A 24,041-nucleotide genomic window follows, 5' to 3' on the forward strand; every position below is an offset into this window, starting at 1 on the left:
GCCCGCCTGACGCAAACCTCTCGGTGCCTTGGGGCACGCGGGAACGAGGGGCCGCTCCTCACCTCAGGATGTGGGATGGCGGCCGTGGAGGCGACCACTGCCGCGAACGGCGAGCGGCCGTGGGGCCACGGCGGCAGCAGCTCTTGGCATGGGTGGGTGAGGTGGAACCGGTGGAGAGGAGCAGCCCTGCTCCAGTCAAGTGACTTTGGCCTGGCACTCAGTGCGTTGAGAATGTTGGCATGCAGCAGTGATTAGCATATATTAATGAGCAATTAGCATCTGGTAATAATCATTCCTATGCCAGTGACACTTGGATTTGCAGTCCCCGACCTATGCATTGAGCCTGAGTTAATAACAGTAATTGATGGCACATATATACAGCGCTCTGAGGGTTGTCCCCTCCCGGGACGCGCTCGCAGCCAAAGCGAAGGGAGGTTCATGAGAGCGAGCGGCCGTGCCATGGCAGGCTGCCGCTCGGTGCCGGCAGAGGGCCGTACGCCATTAAATATTAGTGCTCATCAGCGCCCGGGGCGAAGGAGGCTCGCGTGGAAATTACTCCTGGCATTCATTAAAAATTTCTCATTCGCTTCAGACAAAGCTTGATTTCTGCCCTGTGACTGCCAAATAACAGGCACAGCCCAACAGAGGGAGCACGTCGGCCCTTCCCAAGTTTCCCGTGGAGGGGCTAGGAAGGGGCAGCACCCCCTAACAGGTTTTCAGGCCCCCATGCTCACCTCGGGGGCAGAGTCAGAGCTTTGAAAGCTGTTGCTGAAGGGCGGAAGCACAAGGGGAGCTGCCTCGAGGCGGTCACGCTGTTACTGCCCCGCATGCAGGAGCGCTCCCCTCTTGGAGGGCAATGGGGTGGCCACATGGCATGGGCTTGCTCAGACACAGGCAGTGTGGACCCCAAATACTCGCACTTGCCTCACTTTCTTATGGACATGGGTCTAAGTGTGCAAACTACAGCTAAAATTCCTGGACATTCAGTTCCCACTGTGGCTGCTTCGTTCAATGCTGATGGAAGTGCCTACTTGTGCTCCACTGCCTCATCTTGCTCCTACTGCAGTTGCTGCACGTGACCAGAGTGCTCATATGCCACCTTCAGAGAGTAACTGAACTTGTTCCAGCCTTGAGTGGCAGGAGGAGTGATGGTCTTTCCCTTCAGCTCTTTCTGCTTTTTGGTTTTCCCTTCAGTCCTGTTTCCTCCAGGCTGAGGCTTGCTTGGCCCCAGGGCTTGGTGCAGGACACCCGTCTGCTGTGCTCTAAGGGGCCATCGACTACGGAGGTGAAGACAATACGAGTCAGACCTCAAGGCAGGAGGAGACCTGAAGTGGCCAAGACAAACATTTTAGGGATGGAGGTTGGAGTAAGGGTTGGACAAAAAATTCTGAGAGGTCAAAAAGAAAGTGGGGAAGGGCTCTGGGCCAAATGAGAAGTTTAGGAATAGTGGACCTGTGAATGTGCACACAAGGGAGATGAAACCTGGAATCAGTATGGCAGAAGGAAGAGATTTGGACTTGCAAAGGAGCCAGGAGAGGAGAAAGGAGGTGCTCTGCAGAAGAGATGGACCAAGGGAAATGGGGAGGCAGAAATACCGAGTTTGGAGGAGAAGCTGGGGGGAAGAGAGTCAGTCTGGGGTAGGGTAATGTGGGACCCAGTCTGGGCAAGTAAGGGAAAGGCCAGAGCAGAGGAAGAAACTAGGATTCTGCTGACAAGCTGAGTAAAAGAGTGTGGGAAAGGAGACATGATTGCCTGTGTCCAGGCAGTGGCTGGTTTGGTTGTCCTAGGATGTCCTCTCTGGCCTCCGGCACCAAAAGGGCACAGATTTCACATGGACTCTAAGTGATACCCACTTGTCCTTCAGTTTAATGCATCAAAAATGGGAAAGTGGTAATAGATGTCTATTTTTCTGGGGCACCTGAATCACTCTGGTTGTGTCCCTCTCTAGAGCTTTGAATCCTTGTGTCTCACTCTTTGGTATCACAGATTTCTTCAGAATACCCAAAGACAGGCTCAGGAGGCTTTTGTATGGTTCTTACCACAATTATGTGTGTGCTTCATAGTCTTAGAAAAGATCATGTCTTTATGAGATAGAAGGTTGGTATATTCTGGACAGAACAGTTAAAAGGCAGCTGGGGCCTCATTTCTTAAAGCAGAGCTCCCATGGATTTTGGTTGCAGCAGTTTTGCAAACGAGGCCTCAGAAGGAGCCATACTGAGTTGCTGCTCATCTATAAAAGGTTTTAAGCATCTTGCCTGGCATCACAGAAGAATTCTGTGGCAGAAGCAGGGATAGTCTCCAGCTCTTCGGGATAGCTTTCATCATCTTAATCCTCAGAAGATTATTCTCTTTCTCCAAAAACCTGTTGTACCTCCACTATTTTTCGCCCTGGGAATTAACTGGATCCCAGCCCTGTGACTGCCATTTAGTCTCATCTAAAAAGTCGCAGATTTTCAGCAAAAGCTTCTTCAGCAGGTGAAACAGGATTCTCATCATCCTGATCTTTCTGGACAGCAGATGCTACCTCACACACCCGATAAGGCAGGATCCTGTTTACCAATTAGCGTGTGAGCACGCAACACAGAACAAAGGGGATGTAAATCAAGTGTCACAGACAGCTCTTTTTTTGGCACATCCTGTTCAGTACTGCATTTTACAACCATAATATTGTTTTTCAAAAACATTTTTGTGGGCATGTGTGGTTATAAAATAGGCAAGCTTAAAGAGAATTTATATAGTCTTTAAACCTATACTTTGTGCCCCAAATTGGCCTGTACCATACTATTGATGATTTTATCTAATCATCAATATATAGATCATTACACAAAACAAAATAAAATTGTTATTTGGTTAATGCTTCTAATTGCTTACAGGTCTCCTCTTTGGAACTAGTCAGTTATTTGCAGGGGCGGAGCTGCAGTGGAGAACTGCTTAAACATTTTGTTTGGAGCGCTATGGGGAAGGGCTGTATGTTGTGCTGGGGAAACCCTTAGATACAGTGGGTAAGAACAACAGATGAATGCAGTTGCTGCATCGTGGGTGATGCCTGGCAAGAAATGCACATCTGGGCTTTCACTGATACTCATGTGGTGTGAAACTAAGACGATGGTGGGGAGGAGTAAATGCATGGTTGGAGAAGAGTTAGAAAGAGAGGGTAATTACACAGAAAATAAATAAGCCTGCGAGGAGGGGGTGGGGTAGTGGAAAGTTACATGTTAATGGATAAATAGTAATAAAGGTGTCTGACAATGACTGGTCAGTTTTGGTGAGGTGGATCCTGCTAGGGTGACAGCTGAGGGAACTGGGCAAAGCTGTGGAGCGCATGAGAGTGTGCCCACACAGACACACGCAAACTTCCATGGGAGGAAGATGCCCCTGTTCAGGCACATGACTGCCTTTCACCTACCCCTCTGAGCAGTTTCCCCTGGCCAGCTCTCTTAAAATGCAGCTCTGCCTTAGAGGCCTGTTTTTTCCCCGCTTCACAGAGCGAACTAGCTGCCAGGTGGCTTTTCATACCTGTAGCTGCATGTAAAAGTATATGAACTGCTCCACTTCTCTGGGACTTTCCTCCCAGGTTTCTGTGGTATCACTGGCTCTCATGTTCACCCAATGCCTATCAACCACGGGTAATTTCACTCTAATCCCACTTAAATAGCTACATATAACTATTAAAACCTTTTAACACAACCGATACAGATATGTCCAAAGAACAAACTTGTCTAATTTGGACTGGCCTAGATCCTGAGGCTGGAAGGGGAAGAAGACAAGTCATGGTAGTGTTGAGGCTGCTCCAGCTTGTGTCCAAGGATATGTGGGGCACCCAAAACAGAAGCTGAAAAAGCAGAAAGTCTCCACTCTGCTCCCTGCTTTCCTGTGCTCAGCGTGAGCTGAAGCTGGGACAATGCCAAAAGCCCAGCAGGATTTTTTGTGCCATTTCACTGATGACCGAGATAACCTAAGCATGTTTTGGGCTTGATTACAGCTTAACTGGGCGCCAGCACTGGTAGGTAGCATCTTAAAACATGCGTCAGCCCGGATCAATTTTTCCCTTGTCTGGAGACAGCTGCAAACAGTCACTGGTGTGTTTACCCGCAGCAGCAGAGTGATTCCCTTTAAGCCTGAGACCAGGGCGGTGGAGGGAGTGCTGGGAGCCCAGGCAGCCCCGGTGTGCAGCCCTGTCGGCATGGCAACCCACAGCCTCGCCACTGATGAGCTCTTGCTGTCTATCAAAAAGCATTAACTTTTACATTATGTCTTTTTTATTATAGTTTCTGCACATTTTGGCTTCATTTCCCCCAGGGCTCCAGCTGCACTGGTGAAATGTTCCTTCTCGGGGTAGTGGGAAATGGCATTTCTTTCTATTTCTGTAGTGTTTACAACTCGGGGAGAGGCACAGCAAAGGGCTGGCTAGAATTACTGTTATCAGTGTCAGTGAAACTGCTCTTGCTGTCACTGTTTCAGTCAGAAATGGTCCAATTTAGGCCTATCTTAAAAATTAGAAAGTGAGTAACTTAGAAGATTTGCCCCACTTCTCTTGAACTTAGTCCTGCTCTTGTTGGTGATAGCAGAGGGGGAGTCCTATAGGGCAGCCATAAAGCAGGCAGAGCCAGGAAGGACAGTGTGGCCATGCTGGAGCCACCCCCCAAGCAGGCTGCAGGACTCGGTATCGCAAAACACTGGGGAATGGGGTGCAATCATCAGGATAAAGTCACAAATTCCAAAGTCCACCCTGAACCAAGGTAGTTGGCTGCAAACAACAGAAGTCCACTTCAGCAGACAGAAAGGGGGCTGGTGGGAGAGTGATGGTCAGGCAACGGAGGCTGCAGTGAGGGGGAAAGGATGTGAGGAGGGTGAGAAGTACCTGGCTTGCATGTGGAAGCAAAGATTGAAAGGAAGAAAAGATCTCACCAGCCTTAAAAAGAAAGAAATGCATGGGAGAGTGATTAAATATCAGGGTTCCCAGTGACAGCAGAAGATTGGACTTTATAACCCAGGATAGGTTCACCAGTGAAAAAGTGGGATGAACAGTGGCCATTGAAGAGGAAAGCAGGGGAACCTGATGAATTAAGTACAGGGAAAGTGGGAACATAGTTATTGAGATCCGTGGCGAAGAAGAAGAGATCTTAGTGCACTCTGACATACAACTCGGTTAAGACCTCCTTCAGCTTCCTTCCCTCAGCCTCTCTAACTTGGAGGAGTTGCAGAACGACTCTGAAACACACTGGCTAAAATAAAACACTTTATGGGCCCCTTGGGAGCTTAGGATCTAAACTTTCCAGTCCCTGCCCACCAAGAAATGATTCCTCTTGGGGCCTGCTAAGCTATCTTACAATGCCAACGGCATTCTTCATGGCCCAGTGCAGCATCTAGGGCTTCTCTGAACAAGTCATCTTGCTCCCAACAGCAACCACACAGTGCAGCACTCTGCCTCACTAGCATAGCCTCCTTGTCAGTGCTGCTAATTAACCCAGACAGAGCTTTCAGATGGCTTGCTGTGTTGTGCTGTTCAGAGACATCATCAGAGACTCTTCCTGAAATGATGGAAATTTTGCCTCTCTTGCTGTGGCAGCTGATTGCCAGAGGGTCTGTAGATTCAATACAAAATGCACTGTGAAATAGCATGCTGCGGGCTATATACTGTACATCTTCAAAGATAGGTGTACAGTTAAGGCTGGTGTCTAGACATGTTTTTCATATAATAAAAGTTTACTTAAGATGTGTCTCCTAGACTGCAATTCACATGGAGAAGGACTTGTATTTCTCTAGACCAGCCTAGTTTAAGACAAGTAAATAAACTCTTCTGCCAACAAGATGCATTTTACGTTTTCTTTCCAGAGCACCAAGCATTGTGTAGGTGGCTGCAACTTCACTACCATGAACATTCAGTCATTTGAATAAGGGCTATATGATGCTAAACATAACATTGATGAGGCTTTCAAAAATTGCACCTGCCAGTGCTGAAGCCCCTTCTTTGCCCTAACAAGGTAATATTACTGCCATCACGATGTGTCTTACGATGTTTTTGTAATGGAGAATAACTAAAAATATTTTACCTCACACTGGATAAAAAATGATGCATTAAATAGATTAACATTCTAATCCAATTAAATATGTTACATTTATTTCCAAATTTTTCTTCCTGAGAGGTTAAACTATAGACCAGTGAGGATGTAGCAGGAGACAGACCTCCCGATCTCCAGTAAGTCAGAAGCTGGCCAGTTGCTTTACCCTAGTGACAAGCCAATTAGGATGCTGCGTAGTGTTTGTGCTTGTGTCTAATTTTAGAACTACACAACAGGGAGGCAAAAGTAGGTGATATTAACTCCTCTGTCACTGATCTGCTAGAATCACTGTACTCCTACAACCTAATATATTTTCTGGAAAAGCAGGAAAATTACCACTCTTCTAGTGTAGGTATTAGGGACTATGCAGACCTTTCTAACATGCAGGGCCTGATCAGTACTTAGATAGAGGAATCTGCAAGGGAAGCTTGGGAGCTGCAGAGAGTGATTTTGATGCTGCACAAGATGATATTCTAGCGTAAAGTGAGCATTCACACTGGCATTACACAACATGACACAACTAAGTCTGCTGTGCTTCCAGGAGGATTTATGGTAAAATGTTTAAAAGTACCTAAATGACCTGCCAGTAAATCAGCATCTTGACCTGGAGCAGGCTGGGGAAGGAGATTAAATGGAGAAAATGTGGAACGTCTCTCTTTCAGAGTATCTCTGTGGCATAATGCAGCATCATTCAGGGATATCACAGCTACTGCAACCAGTGTGGCCACATCAGCAAGATGCTAATGTGATTAATTAGCCCTGATGCCAAGCAGGTTATACTAACCTGGGCACAGCATCACGCTTATGTACTTAACTGCTTAAGTCTCCAGAGTCCTTGCAGCTCACTTAGGTTAATATAGTCTAGTGATTTAATAAGCATATAACCTATTTCATTGTTCAAACCATTAATAACAATATTGGCTAACACCAAACTCAAGGCAGACTCTTGTGGAACTGCTAAAGATACACACATTCAATATATCAATGAGGTGTGAGTAGCTACTCTTTTAAAGTGTTCCTTACCACGTTCCTATGCATTCACCTTCCAGGAGCTTCACCTAAACCACCTTTCTTCAACTGGCTATGAAAATATTATCTAAGAGGGCATTAAAAGCCTTAGAAGAGTCAAGAACAGGACACCTATATCTTTGTCTTTATCTGCAAGGTGAGTTATCCTGTAATAGAACAGAATAAATTAAATTTTACAAGATTGTTCCTTGATAAATCCATGTTAGGTGTTACTCACCCGTTTTATCTTCCATGTATTCATAAAAAAGCATTGTTTATTTCCATTATTCCAGGAATTAAAGCTTGGCAGACCAATCTGTAATTCCTTTAGTTCTATTCTCTGTGTTCATACTCCTCTACCATCCTTTTCTAAACACAGACACTGTATTTGTCTTTTTATAATCTTTCTAACATTTGAAAACTTCTCATTCCCCATGTGTACCATGATATTGCCTCAGCCTCTTGCCTGTAAAATTTACAGTTCCTTCAGTAATCTGCTTGGGCTCCCCTGATCAGCAAACCCACCTAAGTTGTCTTTAACCTGTTCCTGTTCCTATTCCTGTTCCACATGTGGAGTTTTACCTCTTTATAACGATGCTAATGACATTAACCATACGATCAAATTTAATATCCATGATGAAGCAAAAAAAAAAACCCCACCAAATTTCAGTCCTTTTGTCATCTGTTATGAATTTTCCCTTTCCACTGAGAAGTCAAATGCTTTCTGTAGTCTTTTGGTCTTTCTTCTGATGCCAACAGACTTCTGGAATGTCTCCTTGTTTTTAGCCCCATGCTGTTATTTGAATAAACGTTTACTTCACATGTACTGCCGAAATGATCTTTGGCCCAAAAAAGTCTCTAAACTAATTTTTCATCTTAGTGGTGCTACCGAGCTAAACAGCTGTTGAGTGGAGCCAAACTTTAATAGCTCTGCAAAAAAGTATAAAGAGTTTCACAGTGGGAAATTGGCAATATTACACACTCTTTGCATAAAATAAGTGTCCGTACAGTGATGGGGAAAATAGATGCAGATGGCCACTAACATAAAGAGGCTAATGAAACCAATGAGCAGTAAACAATAGGAGTTTACACAGTATATGTTTTATCCAGCATTCTTCTTGCCAGTTAAATGGCAATAGGAGGGAAGGGCGGTAGCATTCTGATTTAATTGAAGAATGTGTTGCTGCATTTTGTAGTACCTTGTCCAAAATATTCTAAGTGACTTGAATGGGCTTATGACAATGTGTACTGAAGAGCTTTAGAAAGACAATGAAAATAATCCAAACCAACATTTAATCACGTTGGAGCAATATTTAGTCACATACCCAGTGGATCCTTGTTAGATACAATTTTAATTAATAGCCTCATTATCTGAAGGAGGCAATAAACATCATGTTAATGAAACTTACAGTAGGTGCTAACTAGTTATAATCACCACTAACAGTAGAAAAAAATAAGGGGAACTTAAGTGAATGAAAATATCAGAAGATATCACCTGGGGAAAAACACAAGTTGCTATATCAGGCCAAAGTAAGAGTCTCCATAAAAGAGGAGAAAACTGTAGAGAGTGGTGTGTTGAAAGAGAGGCACTTATTTATACTGAATAGAGCTGTGAGAATAATTGGTTTTTCTGTTTGGTGGCCAAACTGAAAATAAATTAGGGAAAACTAATATGCAGTCAGATACATTGCTTGCTTTTCACATATTTTTACCATTTATTAACACTAAATTTCGATCCATTTTAGAACGAAGCAGTATTAGATAACAAAACCAAGACCATTTCATTTTGAAAATATTGAAACAGGGCACTTCTGGTTTGGGTTTTGTGGGTGGTTTTATTTTTGGCCTGGTACTATTACACAAAATTAATTTCTCAACAAATGAGTTGATTCTTGATTCATAATGTGTCTTTTTGAGAAATGAATATAATAGACTCATTTACAAAACACAGGTTGTAACAATTCACCCAGAATGCCCTGTCTCCACACCAAAAACATGTGGTTGGTGTCTAGGACATCTATTTAGGAAAGCATCTGTCAGTTTGGAGGCTCTCCGTGTCCAGCTACAAATCCCATTTTGTCTTGAGAAAGTCCTGTAGAAGTTACCATGGGCTGGAACCCCCACCTGACAGTGCTGGCTTGGTCCTCACCAGCTGCCAGGGATGGAGAAGATGGGACAAAGTGGTCAAGGGCCATCAGCATTACACAGAACTTCCCTGCTGTACCGGGGAAGATTTTAACGCAGGGCCACAGAGGATGTCTCTCTGCAGAAGCCCATGGCGGGCAGAGACCAGAGCTCGCTGGAACTGACTAATGAAGTTTGCAAAAACTCACACTAGTGGAATGGTAAATCATGATGAGAACTTACACAACGTGATTCTGGACTACTCCATAAACTCAACACATATTGCAGGGAGAAAAAAACCAACAACAATAACAACAACAAAACCAAACAAAAAACCCTACTGCATCCAATGGCAAGATCCTTGCTGCCTTTTGACAGAGATGGGGTTTTACATGACTTGTTTTAACAGAGTCAGAAAAAGGTTAACGTATCTGTAAACACAGATTGCCGTTCTGCCTGTGAAGACTGGGGCATTGCATTAGACTAAACAGGACTGAAAATATTCATGGGTCATGACAGATCAATCAGCTGAACGAAAGCACTGGTGATAACTCTGCTTCTGCAAGGCTGGACTGGGATGCAAGAACATTTTAGCCTCACTACAGTGGAGTCCTTGGTCTGGGAGCATCCACTCTGTTACCAAACAGCTGAGCGGTGCTGGGCCAGATGCTTCACTTTTCATAGAATCACAGAATCATTAAGGTTGGAAAAGACCTCCAAGGTCATCAAGTCCAACCATCAACCCAACACCACCATGACTCTTAAACCATGCCCCGAAGTGCCACGTCCACATGGTTTTTGAACACCTCCAGAGATGGTGACTCTACCATCTCTCTGGGCAGCCTGTTCCAATGCTTAACCATTCTTTCAGTAAATAAATTTTTCCTAATATCCAATCTAAACCTCCCCTGATGCAACTTGATGCCATTTCCTCTCATCCTATTGTAAGGGAACAACCCCCCTTGGAAAGAAGAGGTATTGTCTATGTTTAATTAGCGTGAACTCCTTTTTGTTCAAGCATTGCTTATATCTTGGTCATCAGCATTATCTGTTTAATCAAGGACAAACATTCCTTTTGGAAGAAAATAAAGGAAAGTTGGCAGGAGCAAATAGCCTTGAGTTGTCCTTAGGTAGCATGTGACCACGGGTCAGGGTACTTCATCCGTAAAGACCACCAGAGACCACCAAGGACCCCCGAAGAGAAGAAGACAGGTGCAGAAGGATCTGAAGCGGAGCCAGGAGGAGTGACTTAATGCCGTTACATAACCTATGTAGATTAGAATGAATATGCATTAGATAGGCATCTGTTTGGCAAACCTGACCCAGTTGACAGCTTCACTGCAGCTTCTGGCCCCTCTTCTGTATTCAATGGTGTGCATTGCAGGAGAGCCAGAGCCTGCTCTTCTGGTTTTTGGTTTTGGTTTTCTTTTTTTTTTAAGTTAGTATCCTTGTCTACACATTTGCTTTTCCTTATTCTAGGGTATTTTTAGTCTCTTCCAGGGCTGTGTTTTCTGGTCCATATTCTTTTCCTGCTAAAAACTTCCTCCCAGCCATCTGGATGCTCAGCAAAGTTGTTTCCCCAAAGAGAGGGTGTCCTCACCTTGGGCAACAGTTGGTCTCAACAAGCACCTTGGTGACTTCCTGCCCTGAGCCATAGCGGCACATCCTGTGCTGCCTGTGTGGCAGCCAGTAAGTCACAGTGGCACCATCCTGGGAAAGAGCAGTGTCCTTCTGGGGGAGGACACAGATGCTGCAGGGTTCTCATAATAAGCAGAACCTGAGCTATCCCTTAGGTATGCAGAAGGAGCAAGCTGTGCTTCTGAACCTGCATAACTGTTCAATAGTTACACATCAGGTTTTCTTTGCCACCCAGAGAACTGGCTGATTCCCTTCTCTCTCACACATTTCTCCTCCAGCTCTTGAATTGCCGCGTGCTGGGGAATCCTCCTTGCTGCCTGCACAGGCTGAATGAAGCACAATCATGAGATAGTTTTCTCCATAGTGCTGCGGCAGAAAGCCACCATGCCCAAGCAGAGCCACGCACAAGGTCCCAGCCTTTTACATCTTGCAGACCCATAAATGTTTCCCAGGGAAGGTACAGAGCTAGTATAGCAAATTTTGATAGACTGACAATAGACTCACTTTTCTCTCTCAGTTTTTGCAGACACCTTAGAAACAGTCCATGGTCTGGTGGTTATCAACAGCCCACTGTCCAGCCTCATCAGGTTGTGATTTATCTAGCATTTACCCTCCAGGAGAAAGCAGAAATCCCAAACCTCCACTGGTGGATCCCAATCTGCACCATGCTAAACATCCTACTTATGCCTCCTAAGACACAGCTGCTGCCGCATCAAATGTGGGCCATTTGCCTTACCCAAAGCCCAGATGTTGGTGGCTCATGCCTGCAGAGCTCTGGTGGCTTCAGGGCTCATCAGCTCACATGCTGTCAGCTCCAGGACCATGACATAAGTACACAGGACAGAAAAAGGACTGGAGAAAGCTGCCCACAGAAGATGTGTTTACGAGCATGCAGATCTGCTGAGCTGGCTTTCTGCATAGATGAATCCCTGAATCCAATAAAAATTTAACTGAGCAAAAGGTTTTCTCCCCACCTTTGGTGTTTTTTGCTTGGTGTTTTTTTTTTTGCTATTGTCCAGATGAGCAGAGCAGGGAAGGTGACATAAAAATCTGCCTGCAGAGGACTTCCTTAAAGTCTTTTTGTCAACTGCCTCTTCCTTGCTCTTTTACATGGACAGTGTATTTTATGTGGCCCTCAAGCAGAGGTTTAAATGCTTTGTACAGGAATGCAGTGGACAAACCATTCTGTGATTCTATGTATGATAGATCCTCTTTCCTCAGTGTGAAGTATGTCTTGTTCACTGAATTATATGATGTTTAAATATTTCATCTGGCATGAGAAGGTTACTGAACCCTCTGTAGTTACTCCTTACTTGTTTTGTGCAGTGTTATTGATGAAACAAAATTGTTGCAGGTTTTTAATTTTATTTTTAATACATAACTATATCAAAGCAAGGTAAAACCCTAAAACTCCTCCTTTGTAAGAGTCCAAAAGAAGAGAAAATACCTGCTGCAACTGTTCAAAGATATGTTTTGACAAGTAACCAAAGAAAAGAATTTTTTCTGAGTTCCTACATATCACATGAAAGCAAAACATGATAATATTTGCTATTCAGAAGTAAATTCAAGTCCATAGCAAGGCTAAGAGTTGATTAGCATTTAAACATTTAATCTTTCTGCATGGTAAATCTACACAGAATCATTAGTATTTTAATTTTGCATTTTGAATGGGACCAATGTTTTTGAGTGGTTTCAATCATAATAACTCTAAATCATCTGAGCATTTGACTCCTTACCTATTCTTGTCATATGCCTTAACACCAGAAACAACAATTAAATGAGTGCCATTTCCCTCCCATAGATGCCATAAAATTTCATATCTGTCCTGACAAATAAGAAACAGAAGCTTTTTTTTTTTACATATGCAAAATATCATCCCAAGGTAAAACTGAATAAAAACCTTGAGGGCACTATAATGTGAAAGCTGAAGAGTACAGTCACAACTTTAGATCTGTAGGTCTAGCAGCATTAACTGCAGTATGCCAACAAAAGAAACGGTAATTCTCCATAAAGCCATTTTCCTAGGATCACTTCCAGAAATCAATTTTACAGAGACCAAGGTCTTTGAAAGTCCCACTCAGAGAATTATACATTATAATAATGTAGTGGTTAGATGTTCTTGAGACATACAAAGCATTAAGTCCAGATAACTATTTCTTACGGGAGTTGGACCAACCTTCAACACACATCTGAAAAAAAATACTTTACAGCTGCATCTTTGCTTTTAAAGAAATAATAGCAACTACTTACATCATATTACTTAATTTCTATATGTTATTTGATTTAGTACTACACAACTTTTCATTTTACAAATTAAAGTTATAAATAATCTACATCACATATAAATGTTGGAGAACTTCCCTATAGATGTGGTTCTGGGATGCACATGCAGGAGAAAATCAAGTGAGAGCATTTGGCAGTGGTGCAACTGGTATGTGTAATGCTGGTACCCCAGTTAATGAAGGATGTTAATTAATTACAAATGGTTCACAATAAGATTGGAACAGCAGTGAAAAGGGAAGACATGCTTTAACCTGGAAGACCCTGGAGTGCAAATCTGTCCAATTAGCGAAGATGAGGCTACAAGAGGACTCGATCAACCCACATATACATTCAGAACAGAAATGTAGTAATAGATGTCTTCTAACCACTAGACAAAAGCAGATGAGATTCACTTTCTAGAAACCAGATTCAGATAAATTCCAGCTAGATACAGGCTATGAAAAGCAGTGGCAGAATTTGAGAGCTGTTGTTGCGATTCCTGCAGAATCTTTCTAGGATCCAGAGATCGTTCTAGGAAAATGTTCTCTCAAATGCAATTTATTTAAGGAGGTCTTCTGGCCTGACCTACACAGGTCAGGCAATGCCCACCCTGTTTTATAATGCAGAAAAGACTGGCTTGGGGATCACATACTCTCACCCAAAGAATACAGCCACCTTCAAACACATTTTAATTTTTGACTGGATCTGAGGATTTGAAATTATATTGTTATTTTTATTTGTATTAAATAATCTTTAGGATCATGGTGTCATGGTTTTCCCTCTCATTCCTCGCTGGTAACACTCTACCAGCAGCGGTTCTCTCCTTGTTGTGGCACATGCTGCTGCAAGCCCCCAAACCCAAACTTCCCAGATGGTGAGCAATACATCCCATTTTCTGGATTTCCAGACCTGCTCCCCTCCAGCAGGTGCCTGCAAGCCACATTCTCCATGAATTCATCACCTCTGAAGCAATGCATGCGTTAAAGATTTGCAGGATTCACCCCGAGTTCAAAAACTCAGCAAGTTTATTTATGAAACAAGCTATGTGGAAAAGCGAAGGTTAAACTCCTGATTACAAACCAAGTTCTGGAAAGGAAACAACAAACAACAAAAGCAACTTCCAGTGTACTTGTCATTGTGAGATTTCTCTGGGGCACAGAAGCCGAGGAAACAAATCAGCAGTGCTCCGCTCCTTCAGTGTTATCAGAAGGAATCAGCATCTCTCTTGCATTTGTCCCCTGCCCCGTGACAGTGACAGTTGTTGGGTTGCCTCTTGAGTGCAAATGAAGTATCAAATAATTTCCTGGGGACTTCAGTTCCCCTTCCTCCTTATCTTCTAATTTAGGGGAACTTAACCGTGTCACAGCTTTGATTAGCTCTTCTTCTCTGTGAGAATGCAAACATTGTCAGGCTTGTCTGGGACCAGGATGCACTCTCTGCAGAGCCTCTACGCAACATTGATTTCTTATCTCTGCTTTACCCTCCCAGGTAGTCAGATGTGCAATGGAAATCTTTTTCTTCATTTTAAAAGATCTTATATATCACAGCTGATAAAGAAGTATTAATTGTGCAATACCCTGGATAGGCTGGCAGCATGTGAAGCTTCACCGGCTTTTTGCAAAAACAACACCTGACATAGCCATTGTAGAGATAACCAATTTGCCATTCAGAATGCCTTCTCCCAACTGCTTTTCCCTTCTTAGATACTGTTCACCATTTTTAGGGGATTTTGCCACCATAGACAGTCTCTGCAAACTATCTCCATGTAATGCTGGAGAAACCTTTGGTATGTACATTGTAGCTATAATAAGGGGCTAGTTCAGTTGCCTACACTTCAATGAATTGGACTATTTAACATCACCTAGAGACTACTGTTCACCTCCAGCTGCCGTGTCAGAAGGGTGTCCCACAATAGGTCTCGATTAGTGCATTTCTCTAGGGCATTTCACAACCTATTTTGTAGGAAGCTGCACTGTGCTGGGTTAAAAACTGGCTGAACGGCCGAGCCCAGAGAGTGGTGGTGAATGGAGTCAAATCCAGTTGGTGGCCGGTCACGAGTGGTGTTCCCCAGGGCTCAGTGTTGGGGCTGGTCCTGTTCAATATCGTCATTGATGATCTGGATGAGGGGATTGAGTGCACCCCCAGTAGGTTTGCAGATGACACCAAGCTGGGTAGAAGTGTCGATCTGCTGGAGGGCAGGAAGGCCCTACAGAGGGACCTGCACAGGCTGGTTCATTGGGCTGGAGCCAACAGTATGAGATTCAACAAGGCCAAGTGCCGAGTCCTGCACTTGGGTCACAACAACTCCATGCAACGCTGCAGCCTTAGGGAGGAGTGGCTGGAGAGCTGTCTGGAGGAAAAGGACCTGGAAGTGTTGGTCTACAGCCGGCACAGTGTGCCCAGGTGGCCAAGAAGGCCAATGGCATCCTGGCTTGTATCAGGAATAGTGTGGGCAGCAGGAGCAGGGCAGTGATTGTGCCCCTGTACTCAGCACTGGTGAGGCCACACCTCGAATACTGTGTTCCATTTTGGGCCCCTTGCTACAAGAAGGACATTGAGGTGCTGGAGCGTGTCCAGAGAAGGGCAACAAAGCTGGTGAAGGGTCTGGAGAACAAGTCTGATGAGCAGTGGCTGAGGGAACTGGGGTTGTTTAGTTGGAGAAGAGGAGGCTGAGGGGAGACCTTATCGCTCTCTACAGCTACATGAAAGGAGGTTGTAGTGAGGTGGGGGTTGGACTCTTCTCCCTAGTAACAAGCAATAGGATGAGAGGAAACGGCCTCAAGCTGCGCCAGGGGAAGTTTAGGTTGGACATTAGAAAAATCTTCTTCACTGAAAGGGTTGTCAAGCATTGGAACAGGCTGCCCAGGGAGGTGGTGGAGTCTCCATCCCTGGAGTTATTTAAAAGAAGGGTAGACGTGGTGCTTGAGGATATGGTTTTGTGGTGGACTTGGCAGTGATAGGTTAGCAGTTGGACTCAATGATCTTAAGGGTTTTTTCCAACCTTAATGATTCTATGATTCTATGATTCTAAACTGAATATAGATCCCTTAATGTTCATTGCGGCAGAAGAAACTAAAGCAGGAATCTCTTTTCTAAGATACATGGAAATCGAGGTACCTTTCTAAAACAACTCATTCCAATGCCATAACACCAACCCAAAAAAAACTTTATTGCTGTAGACTTTTATTCTGAAGACACGTTATAAATAATTTCAATGATTTCTATACCTGAGCAGAGAAGTGTTCAGCTTGTAAGAAAAAGTACTTTCCTATTCAGTAGGTTTGCTAATTCAGTGAGGAGTCTGACAGCAAGTCTGTTCACTAGAACTGCCTCCGCAGAAGCAGTAGTGGGGATAAGTAGGTATGTTAGACCCTAGATCTGAGCTTAAACACCAGTTGTTGCTGAAACTCCAGCTTCTTTCTGTTTAATCTAGAACTATACACTTTTAAAACAGAAAAAAATGACATTTTGAACCTCAGCAAGTATTTGCTGTTTCACTGACATTACAGTTGGAGTAGCTGAGTCAGTTTTAAGGGCCCTGATTCATACACTCAACAGTTTTACACGAAAACAATCAAAAGAAGTATTTAAAAACAAGGGTTTCATCTTGACAGCACTTCAGCTGCTTTACACCTTGAAGATAGTATCAAATTGCCATTAAGTCAGACTTGGTAGAAGAAACCCTTGGTAACGTATAGGCACTAAGTGGGCTTTTGTGTTATTTTGCCTATTCTGTCACCATTTAGAGCCTGGCTAAGAGACATCAATCCCCACCATTTTGTTGAATCCATTGATTTAAGTAATTGTAGCCATGGGGATCAATGGTGCCTGCTCTCATTTCAGGTAACTTTTAGGATACTCTGAGTTGCACTAGGAGATGATACTAATACCTCTGGAAGTAACCTTATCTAAAATCTGCTTAAAGTTATGCTGTCACTGCCCTCATCAGTAGCCAAAAACTGGAGCCAAGTCCTCAGTCTACAGAGCAAATGATGGTAAAGTCAGAAGAAGAGCAAATAATGAGGAATAATGCAATCTGCTTCCAGAGGACATGGATCATTAGGTTGATTAGACCAGCAGATGGTAAAGGAAACTCAGTGTAGAATTCTGTAAAATAATTAGTCCAAGAACAAGGAAACAGCCCAAGAAATAGGTGCTAAATGGAACAATCAAGTAAGACTGGGAGCTTGTTTGGAAACAGTAATTGGAATTTTCATGCCAACTAATGCCTCAGAAAGAAAAAAATACACCTAATACTGTATCAGTAAAAGACAAACTACAAAAAGGCAATGCTTTTTGTGTATAAGACACTCGTCAAGCACTATTTCAAATACTGAGCACTACATCAGTCCCAGCATACATCAATAGGTTATTATTACCAGGGAGCAGGTACAGACTAGGTCAACAAAGATTGCCTTGGCTCTGCAAAACAGGCTATAAAGTTAAAGGAGCTGTGTTTCTTTTTATTAAAGAGTCTTCAAGGGGACATAGTGGAAGTTTTTCAAGTTAAGAACTAGATCAATAAAGTCAATGTAGACAGTGTTTTTAAACCAGTATGGGGTTAAGACTATTTTTCAGTAGGAATGAAACAGGGAACACATTATTATGAAAGGGTAATGTACAAATTGAGTTACAGGAGAGGCTTGTTGGTATCTGAATTTTAATATCACCATATCCAAACAAAGTAGAATTAATTGTCTGGTCTTGTGAATAATAAATAATTTGTGGAAGAAAAACAACCAGGACCGGCCATTTTATCTTCTCAGAATATGCAAGCTCTACCTGATAGTTAATGATTTTGTTAACTGATATTGCACTACTTACCCTGATGAATCTGAACTCTTTACATTGGGAGCAGACCCCAGGGATCAGAGTTACTGGGAGTCTGTTCCTGATTTGCCCAGACCGATTGACCTTGTAACACTGAACATGAAGCAGCTCAACTTATTTGGCTGCTGGCTCTGCTTTGCAAAGTGCTCCGAGATAATGGAATAAAAGGCACTAAAAGAATGTAATTGTTAATTATTTTTTGTGCTGGGTCTCTTACTAGTGAAAGAGAGAGCCACCTCATTTCTCTGTTAAATCCTTGAACACTCCCACGTACCTTTCGTAGGTGCTTGTTTCTGCCTGCAATAAAGGAAACCATTTATATGGGAATATAACCCATTACTGTAACCATCATTACTAAATATCACCTCAAAGTGGCTAAATCACACAAAAAGTTCATAGCTGATGACATTTTCCCAAGCCAGAGTGTAAGACTTGTGACCTACTTCTTAATGGGAAAACACAACACTTCTCTCTTTTACACTTTTTTCTTCTTTTACCACCATTTGAAACATGACTGGCATGTAGTGTACTTGCACAATATCAGCACTCCAAGTGTGTATACCAGCACCTCCCCAGATAGGCTTTTTAAATTTGCATTCTGGAGCTTCAGATCTCCTGCCTCCTCTGAATGGCTGGAGATTGGATGCATTAATGAGTGACAGGCTATAGAACATTCCACTGTCAAGTTCCCAGTCCACATCCTAGCTAGGGCTGAATATGATGTACAAATATAGTCAGGAGTACAAGGGCTGTATGAGACCAACAGCCACTGAAGCTGTAGGACCAAAGTTAACAGAACTAGAAGCAGTGCTTGGTAGGATCTGGTCTAGAGCTGGTCTTGGTTTGAACAGTATCAGTAGGAGAATCAGACGGCTAGAACAAATATATGGGCTGTAACTTGCATTTGTCTGATGCTCAGTAGGTGTATAAAAGAAAGTGTCTTGTATGCTGGAAGGATACAGTAATGCTGAGTTGGTGGAAATCTAGCAGGAATATGTGCTTAATAAAGCAGGCCCTTTGCAGCTTCACAGCAATGACCCAAAGCATCCTGGAGCATGAATTCATGCCTGGCAGAAGTAGACAAGAGGACTGCAACTGAAGGCAGATGTGAGCAAAGGATGATGAAAAGGGAAAGCTTCTTGTGAATTACTCTTCATTGATCATGGTCTTGTCCTCATTTTGCAAATCTGGAATCCTGTTAAGGTGGTTGGATGCTTTGCAGTGCTGCTCAGGCAAGATATTTTTCGAAATATTATTAGTTGAGACAAGAGCCAGGAAATGATGTACAGGGCACAGCCGGGTTTCTGATCCTGTGGGCTGCTCTGCTCTGGCTTTGCCTTGATTAAAAATACCATGATGTAATTTATTCAAGAGGCAACAGATTGAAAGGCACAGGATTTAATTAAACAAACTTTAAGCCAGTGTTGGATTCCCAGTTTGCACCTACGTGGCACAAAGGCACTGATTCAGGAAGGAAGAGAATCTGTCCCACCAACAGTGGACATATTCACCCCAGCAATATTTCAGGGGAGTTCCCTCCCTTCCCATCTTCTTTGTACTTATTTCTCACAATACTCATTCTTGGAAGCCAGGTTATTCAATAGGGAGCACAGAGTTGAAGTGAGGGCTATGTGTGTGTATAATGCATGCGCGTAAGTGGATCTTCAAGATTGTTTCTTCTGTTGTCTGTATCAATTTGCAGGTTAATGTAAAGTCAGCCTTCCCACTTTGTTCTTTAAGTATCTTTTGCCATCCTCAATTCCTTATGGAATTATCTTTGAGGTTATGGAAAATAATTTAATAAAAGCAGTATTACCAAAAATTACATGGAGAACTTGAGGTCTGTTCAGAGGAAAATCCTTTCCATTTCTGCAGCATATTAATATTATCTGCATGGCCTCACTTGTGGTATTTGCAGCAGGCTTATCGCTGAAGACTGGGAGGTTTAGGTAAAGAAACAACCTGCATAAAGAAATAAATCACTTTATACACACTTCTTAAAAAAACCTGTGAAATCTTGTGGTAGCAGAGTTTGAATTTGTCCTCTTTGGTTTTTCCTTCTGTTGTGGGTTCCACAACTGTGAGATTTCATCCTTTAAGACTTTTATGCAATTTTGTTTTGCATAAACGTATTTAATTTTATATTATGTGGACCAGATTCAGGCTTGGTGAGGTATATGCCATTCCTTTTGAAGTTACTCGGCTATTAATTCTCACAGAAGTGAGTAGTAAAACTAGATATTTGTCTTTATCTCTCAGAATGAGATCTCTGCATTGAACAAAGTAAATAATGAGGTCCAGACAAAAATAATAATGAAATCATGTATGCAGTTCAAATTCTTTGATTTATTCCTTGGACATTAAAAGAGTCTCAACTCTGATTTTGGTGGTTCAGGTTTTCACATCATCTTGCATCAGTCTCATTACTGAAGGTTTGTGTACTTGCAGCAGATCTGCATCTTAAAGGTTCTGAAGAGAAATGAGATAGCAATTTTTCCAGCTACTTGGAAGAATGGTCTTATGATCCCCAGAAGTCAATTATTTGTTTACCTTCATACGGAAGATTTAATAGTAAAAATATCCTCCAGTAATCAACCATCTCCTGTATTTCATGTGGATTTAGGAAAGCTAATAATTAGAAAAAAAATGCATCTAGCAATGTTACAGGCAGTAACCTTCCAAATGTCCCTCTGAAGAAATCCCATCACTGCCATGGTCATGCTCCAGGTTAGGAAGGCTCCTTAAAACCAGTTGTAGTTCCCAGAAGTGAGCAGCCACCCAGCACAGCTGTCCAGCACAGCCACAGTGTGCTCTTCTGCAGCCTCCAGCAGACACCTGAGCGGCTCCCAGAAGGGCACAGATGAAGGGTGAGCCCTTGGATCCATACTGGGATGTTCACCCAGAAGCCCAAGGACATCTATTTACTTGTCTTCTCTGCCACTCCTTGGTCTGAAGTACTCCATGCCTCACAAAGAAAAGGGAATGAGGTGGGGGAGGAAAAGAGGAATTCACCTCCTGAGTACCCAGATCCTCCAGTCCACACGGATGATCCAACACCTTTTGAGTACGGTGGGATGATCCCACCATACTTTTTCCACATTGAACAAAGTCTTCAGTGCCAATGGATCAATTTCCCCTTCGTGATTTCCAAATGCTTTACTGGAAAAAGTTGAAGGAAGTATAGAACTAGTAGAAATAGTATTTCTAATAATATTTAGCATAATTAAATAATACAAGGAATCATTCCTATTCATACTGAATACAAACCAAACCTTTTAATTCACCTGTGGTTACTGAAACTTCTCTTTGTCCCAGAGCTCATCATTCTTCTGCCTCAAAGCCCAGTTTGGCTTTGGTGTGCTACAGCCTCTGTAAAGCCAGACCAAGGAGGGAACAAAAGATGAAGTAATCTTCCAATCACCCATGCATCATAATTACTTTTAGTACTGCCATCTTCTGTAATTAGTACAAACTGCAAATGAATTTGCACACAATTCCTGCTGTAAGAGAGGAAAGCAACACTGATGTAATGCCTCCTAGAAGGATTACATGATGAGGACTTGATGTGGAAAGATGTCATAAATAATTTATTTTTCAAGAAATAAAATGCTGTAAGATTCAGAGTAAAAATTTGTGTAGCTCTTGCTATTAAGTATCTTCATGTTTTCCTGCACTCTTACATAACTGCCCTTTGAAATGCTTTTTCACACGTTTTGAGATCATCACTGTAAACGCAGAGCTGCTTTGGCTTGAGACATACAGAGCAGAGGGGTTAGAGGTGCAGCGTGATGAAGACGTGTATGTGCCATTGCTGTTGTTCTGGTTCCTGAGAAAAAGGAAAGAGTAGTACCCTTAGGCACTTTTTCTCTAACAATACCAAGCTGTCTGTTGTGATTCACTGAGGAATAATTGCTTTGGGATGTTTCAAAACTAGTTTTTAAGTGAAGGATGCAAAATTACTTCTTACTGGAGATGCAATGAATCTAGCTGACACTTTAATAAGTTTATTAAAAGGCTAGTAGGCAGGTGAAGTGGTAATAAATATCCATGCAGAGAAAGATCATGCATATCTGTGGGATGCTATACAGTTAAAAGCATCTTTGAAAAATAAGTGAAGATTCATTGGTTTCACCAAAGTTTTATTTCTGATTTATTACTGAGACATATTTGAAAATTACTATCTTTGATAAAGTGACACAAGCTGAAGGGAAATATATACAAACCAATTTTATTTCTAACTTTAATCTCCATATGTCTGGAAAAGTGCTTGAAGAAACATTTTGATCTCCCTGCCTTTCAGCTAAGTGTAATCTGTTTTAGGTTTGATGACTTTTGACCTAGTGCTGGAGCCTTCTCCACAGCCCTTTCCTCAAACAAATGAATTATTTTCCCCTGTGGCTATAAAGCAGTAAAAAGAGCAGAGGTTCAATTTATTTTTATATGGCATTGTGCATACAAAACCTTAGGAAGCATAATAATTGCAGCAAGGGAAAACATAAAATGTAACAGTATAAAATCAGAGGAGATATGGGCCCATAAACTACGGAACACTTTGGTAGGAGTTAGGCACGGCGTGGGGCACAGCCTGCAAGGCTATAAGCAAAATAGACTGGAGTGCTTTGGAGCTATAATTTTGAAAGAGATAATGTGTTAATAAGGGAGGTGTATAATAGCCTGCAAAACGATCATGTTTGTAGCTGGTGTGACAGCAGCAGTGAATCCTGTAATGGGAATGAAGGTCCAAGGTTACGGCTCAGGCTGGTCTGAGGTCTAAGGAGGGCCACAACACAGAGGTCAGTGGGACTAACTGTAGCAATATGCACAGAAGCCAAACATTAGTCCCCCTAAGAGGCTTTGGGATGATCAGGGTGTTTTTGTAGTTGATAGGAAGCTAAGAAAGGTCTTTCAGGAAAGGAATATAGATCTGAAACTACACTGATAGGGCTTGCAATAGTCCAGGCAGAAGGTGAAAGCATGTGCAGATGCGTAACTGGGAACTGGCAGAAGTGGTTTGTTAGGAGGCAGATTAACGGGGAATTGTGCAAAATGCAGCAATTGGGAGGATAAAGGCCAGTTTCCAAGTGAGGATGACTCCAGAATGGTAGGCTTTTCTTAAGATGTGGGAAGAGGTGATTTAGAAAAGTAATGGATGAGGCAAGGGTGTGACTGTGGGGATTTCTCTTGCCAAATGTACTGTTCCTTTCTGGGTGCTGGACTCAGGGAAATGAACCCGTCCCAGCTCACAGTGAGCTTAGTGTAGGAGAGGGAACAGACTTAACTGAAAAAGATTTCAAATTGGCTAGTGTCAGCAAGCGGTAACGAGAAGTGGAGGTGATAACAGATACTATAATAAGCAATTTATCCAGGTGGAAGGAAGTGAGAAAAAGACATTAAGACACAGACTAAATGTTCTGATCTACCACAGTGCCCTGGTTTTGGCTGGGATAGAGTTAATTTTCTTCGTAGTAGCTAGTACGGGGCTATGTTTTGGGTTTGTGCTAAAAACAGTGTTGATAATGCGGAGATGTTTTAGTTGTTGCTCACTAGTGCTTACACAGGCCAAGGGCTTTTTCAGCTTCCCATGCTCTGCTGAGTGCACAAGGAGCTGGGAGGGGACACGGCTGGGACAGCCGACCCCAACTGACCCAAGGGATATCCCACACCAAATGATACCATGCTCAGCATATAAAGCTGGGGGAAGAAGAAGGAAGGGGGGGATGTTTGGAGTTATGGCATTTGTCTTCCCGACTGATGGTTACGTGTGATGGAGCCCGGCTTTCCTGGAGATGGCTGAGCACCTGCCTGCCCATGGGAAGGAGTGAATTAATTCCTTGTTTTGCTTTGCTTGTGTGAGCAGCTTTTGCTTTACCTGTTAAACTGTCTTTATCTCAACCCAGGAGCTGCCTCACTTTTACTCTTCTGATTCTCTCCCCCGTCCCACCGGGGGTGAGTGAGCGAGTGGCTGCGTGGGGCTGAATTGCCGGCTGGGGCTGTACTACGATACACAGCCACTTTGTACCATGCTAGTGCAAATGAAATGGAGAATTAAACCTCTGCTGTAGGAAGCAGTCACTTTCAGAGAAAAACAAAATTTCCTGAGGGACAAAAGCAGATTTG

Source organism: Phalacrocorax aristotelis, chromosome 1, assembly GCF_949628215.1.
Source record: "Phalacrocorax aristotelis chromosome 1, bGulAri2.1, whole genome shotgun sequence".
Classification (NCBI taxonomy): domain Eukaryota; kingdom Metazoa; phylum Chordata; class Aves; order Suliformes; family Phalacrocoracidae; genus Phalacrocorax; species Phalacrocorax aristotelis.